At 38.7% G+C, this 14272-nt stretch overlaps 1 long non-coding RNA gene across 1 annotated transcript in view; it reads right to left on the bottom strand.

Annotated features, from left to right (window-relative positions):
• Positions 1-13990, bottom strand: part of LOC118248846 (uncharacterized) — a 35213-nt gene extending 21223 nt beyond the window's left edge. The window contains exons 1-2 of the long non-coding RNA XR_004778877.2: positions 13872-13990; positions 12570-12674 (exon numbers count right to left, since the gene is read on the bottom strand). This is a non-coding gene — a long non-coding RNA (uncharacterized LOC118248846). The remainder of the gene's footprint in view (positions 1-12569; positions 12675-13871) is intronic.
• Positions 13991-14272: the final 282 nt, after the last annotated feature.

Below are 14272 nucleotides of genomic sequence, written 5' to 3'. Positions count from 1 at the left end.
TTCGTGCGCTACCTCACTGCTTGAAGAGTTTCTGTGTTTTCTCTTTGTATCATTCTGGCTCCTAGTACTAAAAGCCACATCCTGTTATGTTTGGTTGCTAGGTGGAGAAATGTTATCATGGGCTTCAGCAATAATTTATCCATAGAGCTAGAGGAGCTGTCATGTACTTCTGACAGTGAGCTGCAGCACTTTATCAGCTTGCCTGTAAATCAACCGTGTGTGGGTGAAGATGCCAGCAATGTTTGATCTCTCTCAGACACTCTAATAATCTGCTTTTGTCTGATTGATTCCTTCACATCACCAAGCACATTGCAACTGAGAGTGGAGTGCCCTCTGTTTATCTCCGTTGGTCATCTGCTGGAGGGCAACAGGGCAGAAAATGCTGTTCTCGCTGAGATGTAAGAGTTTTTTGGAATTAGGGGCTTTACATCATATCCTGGAGCAGGTTTAGTCCAGTAAATCAATGATAGCAGAATTGAATGCACCATAAATACCTCAAACCGTATCTCTTACATGAATGTAAGAGTAATTCATAGAAACAGGAAAGGTAACTTTGCTGGAAAGAATTACGACCCCTACAAGCTCAAGACATGCAGGTCTTTTACGGCCTGTGTTTACATCTACCCTCTTGAACTTTGGGAAGAAATGCACTGCACGCTTGCATTTTGTTCCAGGCGGTTCAGAGATAATATTGAGTCGAGCAGGACGCTGTCAGAATTGATCACTGCCTCTCAATCCAAAGGCAACTTTTTCTAAATTTCCGTCAAATTCTGTTTTATGCAGGAGATGCCAATACACCATGTCACGTTCTGCACCACACTGAAGTTAAGCACAACGCCTGGTGTTGTGCAACGCCTTTCTGCCAAAAATATACATAAAAGGATGCAATCTAATGAACAGTCGAAGCCCTCTAGGAGGAGGGATAAGCATATGTCCATTCCAATAACCAAACGGGTCTGACTTTGTTTCGGTTTGTGCATCATACTGTTCCCCCAGTTGAAAATCAAGAGCTTATTATCACTCAGAGGCTGGCAGCAACTCATTGTGCACTGACCTGGGATCAGCAGCAGATTTGGATTCCTGACCTCTGTGAAAGCTGAGGTCAGAAGATGTTGTGGATGTGATTGACTAAATCCCATCAGTTTGGTTGTAGCATCCCCTCTCTGGGTCACAGTGGGATGGCACAGGCAGCAGGATATTTGGGGAATGCACTAATTTCAACCCAGCATACTAAGGGGAAAGGACTGCATTTCACAGAACCACTGAATGCTAAAAAAGGGTAAAAATTCACACTGCATAATGTATTTGTAATTGTGCTTAAGGCAATGAGAAAAGAAAGTCATGAAACGAATCTGGCATACGGTGTAGTCCTTTGTGGATGCTGGAAGAGCAGTTACATCTCCAGATTATTGCGTTGGGTAGTAGTGCTTCAAGTCAGAGCAGATCCATTTCATCTTTGGCCCATCACAGGGATTTCCCCAAACTATTATGTAAATTGTTATGGAGACTGGCTTCATGGTGAGAAGTCAGTCCCATACTGCTCCCCAGCTGGCTGACCACATAAGCAACACCTTTTATATGTAGCAGAGGGGCCTGTACTGCTTCTCCACATTTAATAACCCTTGCAGCGAAAGCTAGACTTTCATTCACAAGAGACTTTTTTCACTGCACACATCATTAAAGCAAGTAAAGTGATAAAAGCAGGGAGACCTAAAGTTACGGCATGTAGTAGAGCGTATTCTCTGTTCTTTCACCAACAGGCATTATCAAACGACAATCAGTTTTACCGAGTATCACAAAAAACACAGTGTTGGCTTCCTCTAAGACCTTAAGTTGGCATCCTTTCATCCATGCAATATGTGGAATATGATGTGCATACACAGACAGACTTACGTATACAGACAGATGTAACACCAGAGACCTCATGGCTCCTATATGTATAGGATGCTAGAGTAGCAGAGACAATTTATGAGGATTTTATATTCAGAACTGTATTTTGGTTTGTGTACAGCTATTCAACCTCATTTAAACCACTTACCTGTTAGCGATACATCTGTAATTCCCAAAGTTTGCTGGGAAACAGCCAGAACCCTATCTACTGGCTTAAATCATCAGAAAAACGCCGAAAGGCCCCAATTCTGGTTTTAGTTATGTTGATTTTGCAATCACAGAAATGCATATAGTCTGTTCAGACTGGCTTTGGTGTAAGTAAGAACCAAAGTTTAAATCTTCAGTGATCTTAAACATAATAATTCTAAATTGCTCTTCAGCTTTATATTTCAAATTATTTAAAATAAGCCTGCTATTACGTTTCAAACACTACTCATTTCTACTATTATTACAATGCTACTTTTTTCAAGGGCTGACACTTTCCAAAGGAGATCTAAGAAAGAGAATACGACAAAAAGGAAGAAGAGAACCTGAAAGAGGAAAATGGAGCATGCCTAAGAAAACTATACTTCCAATAACATCAAGTTATCCTCAAGGGACATGTATAAGTAGAAGATATTACATGGCTGAACAGTAAATATCACATTTCTTTTTACAAGCATGTTTCTGCATTTTATTATATCTTGACTGGCAGATCCATAAATTTTGAATATTCAGTCTAAGAAAGGGCAGACTCGAAATCTACAGGTTGCATTTTTCATGGGTCTAAATGGTCAGTGGCATTTTGGTAGTACATAACAGATTAATTAATGAGTGAACTATGTTGACATCTAGAAAATTTAATATGCGTATTTCTGAGCAAGTGAAAGAAATTAATAACTACTTACCTACATGTAGGAATTTACTTGTAGAAAAAAAATTAGTAATAGCTAATTTAGGTTAATTACCCCACAACTGTTACTTATTTTCCAGGCTTCAGAGATCCACATTAAAGTCCTCTCTGAAAGGGATTTTTGAGGGAAATAGTTCCAGAAAAGTGATTCCAATGAGCGGCTGTAGATTTGCTGCTCTCAGGTACTTCCTATGTACTCTAACATTCGTGACTACCTGTAGGATCACAAGGAGGCAGAAGACTGACCAAGGACCACTTCAGCATGGCAACATGAAGGATTCAGCCCTCTCTGTGCTGAGCTGTTGTATTTACAGTGCTCAGCAGCACCCTACTTCCTTCCTGCATCAGTGCACCCTGCTTCCGTCACCCTCTATAGCACACAGTCCTTGGTGCTGTCTCTGTAGCTCTGCTGAGAAGTTCAGCGCTCCTTCGGGAAAGATAAGGAATACTGAAAAGTAGTTGCCATCGGTGGTTGTATATATTCATGGCACTAAATAGCCCTAAGTGCTCTTCCTGCCACCCAGTTTCCAAGCGCTTTGTGACATATACTTAGGGGTGTGTAAATAGATTCAGCCCCAGAAGCTACAGAAAGAAACTACTTGGACAACTTTGGGTTATCTGACCTCTTTATAAAGTATTTTGCTGCTGCTGTCAGCCAGCAATATGTTATTTCCTGAAGTATAATCCCAATAAGTAGTATTTCTGGATCATCTACTGAAGTGTTGGCCAATGGTGAGTGATTGATTGAGGTTATGACATGACTTTTACAGACAGCACTTTCAGGACTGATACAAACACATGGAGACTTGCTTGTTATTTTGTGGTAAAGAAAAACACTTGGAGATGGGAAGTGGAATTTCCGGCAGCTGGGGGACTTTGGTAAAATGACATTGGACTATTTTTGCCTGATGGTTGGAAGACAGGCCTGAGGAAACCTGACATAGTTTACAATTACAATTAATATCATCCATGTGTTAAAGGAAAAAAAAGCCACCTAACTCATCAGTGTAATTTTATTGGAAGACAAATTTGCTGTAAAAGTTTTGTTTTGCTCCAGCTAAGCATCCTTGTGCTTAAAGGAACAATTTTCTCTCATACAAAATGCCAAGGTAAAGCAACCTTTGAGAATGTATTTATATAGACCTGACCAAACTGGATCTACTTTGTTGTCTCATATTAAAATTGTAGTCAAATATTACATGTAGCCAGGAACACCCACCCGCAGGATGACAAGTCTGGTGCAGGGAAGGAAACATCTTACTTTCCAAACCCTGTCTGCATTAGCGTTGTTTCCCTTTTCAGGGGTAAATGAGAGACCTCCATGTGAACAGCAAGTCCCAGATGTAAATTCCAGAGTGAATAATGTTCCATGTATTGTGCTTAGTATTTTACACTGCTGCTCTTAATGTGCTTGTAAAGAAAGGATTCAATTTTGAAGCCTAAATTGAGGCTATTCTAATAAAATCATATATTGGTTAGGCACTTAAGCATACTGTAAAGTATATGGTGTGTACAAGACCCCTGAGAATGGGGCCAAAACTAGTACCATGATGGAAGAGCAGAAATCCAGACAATGAGGAAATAATAAGGACATGAATGTCTTAAATCCTGCCCTTAAGAATCATATTCCTGTCTTTCATGCTCTCTGCCTGCTCAAGATCCTCTGTCCAAAACTATCCCTAACATTTTTTTGTAAATGAGAGAGGGCTTAAGTTCTTTTATTTATTATTATCATTATTTTAAACTTGATAACAGCATCAATGCACACTCAGGCAGAGATGGGGATCCAGGTTTAACTCCTTCCCTCTGGAAAGTGCCATTGGGGCCAGTCAGTAAATGACTTGGAAAGAAAGGGTAGTTTTCATCATAGGTTTCACTTGACTAATAAAGGGGGAGATGGGGATGGGAGGTTGTTGAAAAAGAAATTGTGGTTTCCTTGCTATCTGGGGGAATGATTCCAAAGAATGATTCTACATTTCACAGTAAAGAGCCACTGAATAAAACACAGTTCTTGGAAGAGTGACCCAAACCCTCAGAAGGTCTTTTTCCAAGGTGTGTACACTGCCTGTGAAACTCCTTGTAGGTTTCCTTCTGGTGTTATAAATCCCCATTTTATTTATTTATTTATTTATTTTCTGCAGAGTAGCACAGCTTCAGCAGGAAAACCGGAAATTGTCCTTGTTCTGTGCAAAGTAATGTAAAGTTTGAAGGAGGAGGATGTTCTTCCAGGGGGGAGCCCTGATGTATTTCAATCCCCTCTGTTAAAGCAGTTCAGCTCAGGTCTGCTGCTTGCTAGGCAAGTACTGTAAGGAGGAATTATTATGTAAAAGACACCTGCCTACCTCCTCCTATGATGTAATAGAGGGCATATGCTGCTGGTGCATTTTCAAAGGGAGAATGTGGCAGTGTGAGATGCAAACATCTCCTGGAATGAGTCCCTCAAAGAGGGACCTGCTTACCAGAGACCAACATCACGCTTGGGTGTGAGGTGGATATTGGCCTGCTCATCCCTGTCAAAATGCACTTTTTTTCCCCTTGTATCAGTCTAGAATCAAACCCAAATGACAGGGTATGGAAAGGGACTGTAGTATAGATGTGCTCAGCAGCGCGGGACTTACCAGGACTTTGATGGCTGAATTCCCCATTTATCTGGACAAAGGCTGCACAGTGCTGATTTTCAGGAGTGCAAAGTATTTACAACTGACATATCTCAGCAGATCAAAGGAAGCTGTTACTGCTTAGCATTTCTGGCCTGTAATCTGCATTAATGTCTGTGCTCTTTCCAGATTTATCTTAAATGTTAATGAAAACACTGAATTTGCCCCAAAGCACTAGAAATTTGGAGAAGAAAGTGTGGGATGAAAGTTTCCAGCAATATCACTAGATCTCTTAATGCGGATACGAGGCAGGCAGGTGGTGGGTTACAAACCATAATGAACTGACACCTTTTCTTCACAGAAGGTGTCACAAAGGTACACCAAAGTGCTGCAGCTGAAACTATTTTAGATTGTAAAAGTGTAAATGAACTGGCAAAACCTTACAGCTGGGTGGATGCTACAGAAAGTGTTTATTTTTTAATGGGCAAGTATGAAGGTCTTGCCACCCTTGCTTCTGCCATTAGCAGGTCACCTACCCGAACACACAAGGCAAGGCAAGGCCAAGCCACCCCAACAGGTGAGCCCAGCCCTGGCCACGGTGCCCACTGCCCTCTCCCTCCCTGCAAGCACTTGCTGTGGTACAAGGAGCACCGGGGCTGGGGTCTAACACACCAGCATGGTGTTTGACCTAGGAAAAATATCAAATATTCAAGTATCTGTTTCCGAGCATGGATTAAAAAAAAAAAAATCGATTAAGAAACTCTAATGACAGGTATTCCACAAACAGGAATTAACACCTAATTTATCGTTTCTCATTATTTGGTCAGCTTTTAACACACTTTTAACATAACAGAGAGGATATGCAAGGATTCAACATGCGAGTCTGAGACCACAGTGTAATGTAATGTAAGGCAGATGCATGGCAGCTTTTACTGATTCTTGAGATCTAGGTGTGCAAAATACATCAGTGACAGACAAGGCATCAAGGACTGAGAAAAGAGAATTTCTTTTCAGCGGGAGGCATTCTCAGTGAAAATGAAAGCTGTTCTAGATGTGGTATTAGAGATACAGAGAAACTGTAAATTGAGTATTTCGATACCTATCCACCCCTAATTTTAAGCAGTTTTAAAAAATGAAATAAAGAAAAATGAAGGAAAGCTCTTTTGTTGTATTCAGAACAATCAAACACCAGGGGACTGGATGGCTTAGGGAACTGTTAATGGGATACAGAGTATTTCAAGGTCACTGGTTCAACTCCAGCTCAGGTTAGTAGTAATTGGAAGTTATTACTACTTGATGGCTGTTCAGTAGTTTAAGTGACATGGGTTGGTGGTCTTAATGTAACATCTTCTGAACACCTGTCTATACCACACACACACAAAAGGAGTCGTTACTGATGTCAATTTAGTAGTTTTCATCGGGGATAAATTTAAAGATAAAACATAAAATAAATCAAAATAATTTATAAACAATACATGTCACATCCTCTTTCAGATATGTCATCTGTACGTCAGAGATGACATTAACCTACAAGGACATAAAGGGGATTAGGCACTACCCAAGAGACTTTCTCTTCTTTTGGGTATTATGAGGATCCTGGAGGCAACTGCACTAGAAATGCCTTATTATAAATCAAGGTTGGAACTTATAATGGTAATTAATGAATTAGATCTTACATTGGTCAGTCCAGTCACAGATATGCTAACCTTTTAAGTGCAAGGCAAAACTGCATTCATGACCGTATGAAAGTATGAATGATTACTCTGTGATAATTCAGGGAAAACTGTTGTGCAGTGTGTTTGGGATTTATGGTAATTCGGCAATAACAACAGACATTAGGCTAAACAGTATGCTTTGAATTTTGTTCACTATATTATCACAAAAATCTCAGATAGAGATGTGTAGTCCATAAAACCTAAATAAAGGATTTCATTGATTCTGAAATGCTTTTGATTCCCCCTGAAAATCTTTTTGTCTCTTTCTGGTTTTATGATTCTGCTTTTATAGATTGAACTTATTGAAACTTTGAACATGTTCAACCATATGTAAAGCCAAAATAGTTACTCCCATATATTTTTAATTTGTACTAATCATGTATTAATTTATTTAATCAGAGTTATTGCTGAAAAAAAAAGATTACTTTCTTCAGGATAGGGTTCTGAATGGACAGAGTATTTCACATCATCTACTGGAAACTCATTCAAGTGGGTAATGTTTACTATTCCCTTCACATAGAATTATTCCTCTCAGTATTAATCAGACAAATTTTCAAAGGAGTAGTCATGAAATTAGAATGTCTCCATGCCTATTCTGATATACGTTGCTCAGTAAACATATATCTTTAGATATACATTTACCAGGCAACTGAATTTTAGCAGAGTGACATAGTTGTATGCAGGAGTCCAGCAATCCAAACAGATATTTTCTTGATGGAGAACTCATTGCTATGCAACATATTTTTAGTTTTGTTTTTAACATGCTTTGGGTGAAAAAAAAAACCTGGAGGTAGACTATTACAAGCTAGGTTTTGGATATGTCAATGACTCAGGGCTATAAATAAAAATATGAGGCACCATTTCACTGCCTCATGCTGCATTACTTACGTAAAAAGAAAACATCTTTGCAAAGTCATGACAAGTAACACCAACCTAGTACCCCAACAACTATCAGTGAGAAAACTTCCCTCAGAGCACAAGAGTAAAGGGTTCATTCATCAAGAATTGAAAAATTAGAAACTTATGTTGTTCAAGGGATAAGAACTCTGCTAAGACAATAACCCACATTCAAATCACAGGTGGAATAAATCCTGAATCCACATTAACAATATTTCCTGTGTTCTGTAATGTCCTATGCTTCTTGGTCTTAACAAAGGTAGCTGGAAATTCTTAGATTTCCATTTGTAGGATTTTCAAGTCAAATTTTTGACTTGAAAGAGCCTAAACTAATCCACAGGGTGGTATCACTAATACTAGTTTCTACCATGTCAAACTTTTAAACAAAAGATTTGTATCTCATCTTCTGAATGCACATCTCGACCACCTTCGGACCCCTCAAGACTACTGAAAAAACGTGCATTCTTAACCCAGTACAAAAGCCTTGTGTGGCCCGAGACATACTGCAGTAGTACAAGTGAAACAACTCAGAAGGTGTATTTATCAGTTTGAAAACAGAATAAAATCTTTTTTTTTTTTCTTTTTTTTTTCTTTTTTCCTGCTTATGTACACGGCCCTTTTTTAGCAGTGAAGTCCTAGTGCGACCTGTGGGATCATTCATATGATCAAGAGCTTGCAGGATCAGGTCCAAAACCATTCCACTTTTGCAACACAGCCCTATATCATGTAGACATTTTTATCAAAACGTATTTCTACTATTTATGTGTTTATAAATGCATCACATGCTTTTATAACTTACATTTAACAATCAAATAGCTGATGCAACTGTTTTTTCCCCTTCACTCCTGTATTTTGAAATATTATTTCACTACTAATTTTTGTCCTCCTCTGCCTCCTCCTTTCTCTCTCACTTTTTATTTTTGTTGGTGACCACAACTGTAGTTTCAGTAAATAAAGCTAGTGCTTGATAATGTGGAACGGCCAGGAGCTTAACTCTGCCCTTGGAGATCGCTTACATCAAACCAGCGATCAAAAAGTGGTGCAGATAAAATTTGTCATCAGGGATTTCCTACAAAAGAATTACAGTGGAGAAATAGCCTGATCGATACTATGGATTTTCACTGCAGGGGCTGATAGTCCAATTGCTGTGAAACACTCACACAGATAAAAGGGCATGGTTGCCACTTTGTTACAGACTGCTGACTCAGCGCAAAGCCTGTCAGGTATTTATAGGCCAAAGTGATACAGAATTATCACCTTGCAGTGCCCAGCTCTTGTTAGTTCTAAGATTGCCTCCCTTTATGGGATTGCTAAATGCAGGTGAATGGAAAAATGATGGCTAACAGCTGTCAAAATGCAACAGAATGAAGTACTTAAATCTTTTTTTATCCATTAAAAGGGTAACAACCAAACATATATCATAGTGCAGACGCTGTAATGATATTTGGGGCCAGTAAACTAGGGGTTATAAACAACGTACATCTGATCAAAATGGTAAGGAAAATACAAAAGGGAAGAAAAAGCAATAATAAAAATTCTTCTTGTTACTCTACAATATGTGGCCTGGCATTTACTTTAATGCTTTCTGCAGGGATATCCGAACTCCTCTTCAAGGCTGCTAGGACCAGGCTTACACCTCCATAGATGCTGGGATAATTTTATACCTCATATACTGCAGAGGAAACTACTTTAAGAAGTCATTGGGATGGCTCCAGGAACTCTACTGCATTGTTCTAAGCCAGTATTTTACACTCACAGCAAGACAAAATGCTGATAGGTACCTAATATTAACCAACAGCATTAAAGGCTCATTGACTTCAAGGACCGTTTCACACACAGACACTTACAGGACCAGACCACGATGAAGGCAAAAGAAATACACTCATCTTTTGTCCAACAGGTAGCATAAAGCATCCCTGTCCTGGTATACAGTGCATGATTGACTGTTCTCAGCTGCAAGTTATTTCACTGCTGGTACTGGCCTGAATGCATTCCTTAGTAGCTGCAACTCTGTAGGAGAAGATACTCCCTTTCCTATTACCACTCTGTGTAGTATAGCATGCATTTATTTTTGGAGATCACGTACAATGAGTAATTGGTTTTGACTGCATAAGGATATTTGGAAGATCATACTAAGTTGAAGATCCCAGTAATACAAAAAGAGACAGGATGCTCGATTCAGAGGATCTGCACAGACTGCCATATCCATAGCCTCCCAGGTGTTTTTCATCCTTGAGTTGGTGACTCCACAAGAGGTGTTTGCAGCTTAAAACCAGTGTGAGAAGTCATTTTAATGTATTTTTACATACACCTTCTTAGCAGGGACGGTACTAAAATTGGGTGTTACTACCTATTATTTTTATACTGTAACAGTACCGAAAAGCATATATCAGGAGTCTGTTTTGTTAGATAATGAATAACCTCATAGCCCATCTCCCAGAAAACTTAGTTTCCAGTTAAATCATTTTTTTCCAACATTGCCTTGCAAAAACTCGACATCCTCAGCATATCACCTACTCTTCTATCACCACATTCATCATTTTGAGAATATTTCTTTTACTTGTAAAAACAAGATGGGTCTTAGTGTGCAAGCAAACTGAAGTTTACCCTTTTAATATTCTTGGAATATGAATAGATTTAAATAGATGCAGAGAAGTGAACACTATTTTGTCTGTGTGTGGGGGGAGGGATGAGGCGTTTGATTTTTATAACTTGGGCCCATTTTCAGTTATACAAAGCTTCATGTTTGGCTATGTCAATACAGCCAAATTGTATTTGTTATTAAAGTAACACAAATCCAGATCTTGCTTATTCCTAAAATAAGACTAGAGGGGCACCTGGCCCAACAAGAGCTGAGGAGTGACATGGAGAAAAATGAAACAAACTGGTTGAGAAGCTGCATATGGATTCTTCTCACCTGAAAGACACGCAGGCATCTAGACATCCTCAGCTTCTGATAGATGATAGAAAGGTGCATGAAAGGGAGGAAGCCCTGGACTGTATTTAGGACAGCTAGGATGAAGTATGGATATATCTGTATCTCTTCTCATCCTCTGCCTCGAGAGGAAGCCTAAAAGGCCCTGTTAGGTGAGACGAGTCATCCCAACTGCTTGGAAGAGGCTAATAGATCCACCACAAATAATGCTTTGAAGACCTAATTTTGTTGGATTCTTCCCCATCAATACTGGTTTTAAAACTATCTTAGGTGTTTTGGAGAAACACAAACAGGAGGATTAAAAGGCTGAATTTTTTAAATGTCTTGAGAAGGTCATGGCCAGGAGTAGCTGAAATTCAACAGAGTTTATGTACCTAATGCTTTAGACTTCATTTAATAGCAGAGCTTTAAACTCAAGGAAGAAATACTGCACAAAGACCAAGAACTATAATACCCAAAATAGCACAAAGAACCTGGATTTGCATATTTTGAGGAGTTTTCAGTATATTTAACCATATGGTTAAATAGAAAAGCAGAAGCTTTGTAGTGAAAATGCACAAAGTTCAAATTAAAAAAAACATATAATGGAAAGTATTAACTTAGATAACTATTTGATTGCCTGTAAGAAATGTTGCAGGTTTATAAATCAAAATCTTTCCTAACCAGATGAGAAACCACACCTTTCTCCATGCTCCATAGGGAAATTACCGTAGTACTTGTCTGAACTGCCTGGTGCTGGTAGAATCATAGCTGCTCTCATCACAGCATAGTTGGATGGAAGTTTACTGTCACTAGCAATAAGCAGTAGATAAAAGGATGGGGGGGGGGAGGTTTAAGAAAACAAAAGGGAAAAATAGAAGCTAAAAAATTCACCAGAGGTGAAAAAAAGGGGAAAAAAAAGGAAGATATACATAAACTAGTTGTTTTTGTCTTTCTAGTTGCTATGATGTGCACAAAGGAAATAGACTGAATAAAATCACATCTCAGGAACACCAACATAAATTCCCCCTTGCTTTGACAAGTACGTAATTTTGTGCAGTGATGCTCTTCACGTCTGGAGAGTTATGAGGCAATTTCATTCCCATCTGACAAATTTACAAAGAAACATTAGAGAGAAGGGATTAGAAAAGCGAGAAATCTTTATAGACTTTTTCCTCAGGCTGTATTTTCCTTCCATCTTTTGGCTCTTCCTTGAGGAATATGTATGAGTGACTCATTCTCTATGAACACCATAACCGAAACACTTAGCAGATAAGCATAACATGAAATGTGCTTTAAATCAACTAATTGTATTTACATTATCTGGGAGGGCTGATCCTGATTGGCTAAAGTTTGTAAAAATTTGCTATTGTGCATTTTCAAGATAACAATTTAAAACTCAGAAAAAAAAAAGCTAAAATATTAGCTCCGTAACTTTGCAGAAAAGTCAATGTCAGAAAAATAATTTGCACTTGCAAAGCACTGCTCAGCTTAGAGCTCTTATTGACCTTTTTGCCCTTATAATGGTCTAGTGAAGACCAACAGTATTTTTTCATCTTACATGTTGGGAAACTGAGGTAGATTAAATGAGCTCCTATGGTCATGGTGAAAATAAATGTCACCAAAAAAAAAAACAGGACAGGAGGAAGCTAGGCTGAACTCACCCTTCTGTGTTGCAGAGAGCTGGTCCATTCACATCGAGCTCTGCAGCTCCAGCGAACATCTACTCCACACAAACCACTTGCTGGCACACGTCGATAGACTTTATTCTACCAAAAAAAAAACAAAAAACAAAAAACAAAAACAAATGGAAGGATGAAATCAAGAAAGAGCAAAATGTTGTTAACATCTTGCCAACATCCCTGAATGTCCTGCCAGGGAATTCCTTGGTTTTGTGGCTGCACCATAACGGCTTCTTTCCACCAAAAACAAAAAGGCTAGTTTAGCCTTCTCTTCACTGACAGTGGACTATTTTGGGACATATTATTCTAGAAATGAATGATACCAAGAAACATTGTAAAGGCTTTGCTTTCTCCTACAAGATTTAAAAAATGCAGACAGTCATTGCTCGTTTTAGTTATACTGCTGAACATATCTAAGCAGAGCTGATATATGGTTACTACAGGGTATAGTATTTTATGTTCTATGAGTAATCAGCATAATTTTCTTTTTCTTTTTCTTTTTTTCCTTTTTTTCCTTTTTTTTTTTTAATATCAAAATGTTGACACCTTTTGTTTATACTAAGTGATTATCGGTGTAACATCAAGGAACTAAAAGCCTGGGCCCTGCTAGTCCAGATCTTTTGTTTCTGTGCAGTTTTGTATGGGTCCCCTTTTAAGGTCATTTCAAGTGCTGGATGATGGTACTTCCCTCCTCCTTTTATTAATGAAAATTATATGATGGTGCTCGGAAGTTCCAAAACATATTCCTTTCTTGGCACAAAGATGAAATATAATAAAATGCAGATGCTTTCTGATACAGAACACAGATGAAAATGTTTTATAACCACGACTTATGGAGCAGAGGAAAGCACAGGGGACACAGTTCCTAGGGCTCTGGTTGAAAGCCCCAAAGCAATCACTGCAATATCTGTAATATGACAGAAGAAAGTCGGGGGAGGGGTATTTATTATCTTTTTCATGGGACCCAGGTGGACCTCCTGGCAGCCATGTTTATGACTCAGGATCCATTTTAAAATAGTGAACCATAATAAATGGAAACTCAGATGTGTAACCGTGCTGGATTTTAGCATGTTTCAAGTTTTATTGTCTCTGCATTTGCAATCATTTTTGCACAGAGCACACCATTTCTTGAAGATTTTTGACTATGCTGTTTCAATCTTTGTGTTTACTTCACTTGACATGTCCCCTTCCTCTCCTGATGTTTCAAAAATGATGGAGACTGGATAACAAATTCTGAGACTTTTGTTCCAGTTAAGGAGTTAAAGTAGGATTTGAAAGCATTACCTCCCTTTCTAATTAATAGACAACAGACGAAGCACTTCCTATGCAGTTCTTAGTCAGAAATGTTGGAAGCCGATGACCTTCAGTGGTTCCTGGAAGTCTGCTTCCTCCGTATTTCCTAGGAATCTTGGGAAATAATTACAAGAAACAGGTCATTTTGGCTCTGTCTTTAAAAAGAGAGATTAATATTTTACTTCTTTGGACAAAATATTCTCTTTGTGTTTCAGATAGACGTAGAAGTACAAATGTTTGCTATCCCCTGCCCTTGATGCACAGTTTAGATGCTCCTTTTCCCCAAACTAAATAAAAATTGGTCACGTTCTTTAAACTTTTGGAGAATTATCAGAATTACCAGAAGTCATTATACAGTGGGACTGTCTCTTCAGTATTGGTTAAACACATTG

The sequence above is a fragment of the Cygnus atratus genome, chromosome 16 (assembly GCF_013377495.2).
Source record: "Cygnus atratus isolate AKBS03 ecotype Queensland, Australia chromosome 16, CAtr_DNAZoo_HiC_assembly, whole genome shotgun sequence".
Lineage (NCBI taxonomy): Eukaryota > Metazoa > Chordata > Aves > Anseriformes > Anatidae > Cygnus > Cygnus atratus.
This window is presented reverse-complemented; position numbering and strand designations above follow the sequence as displayed.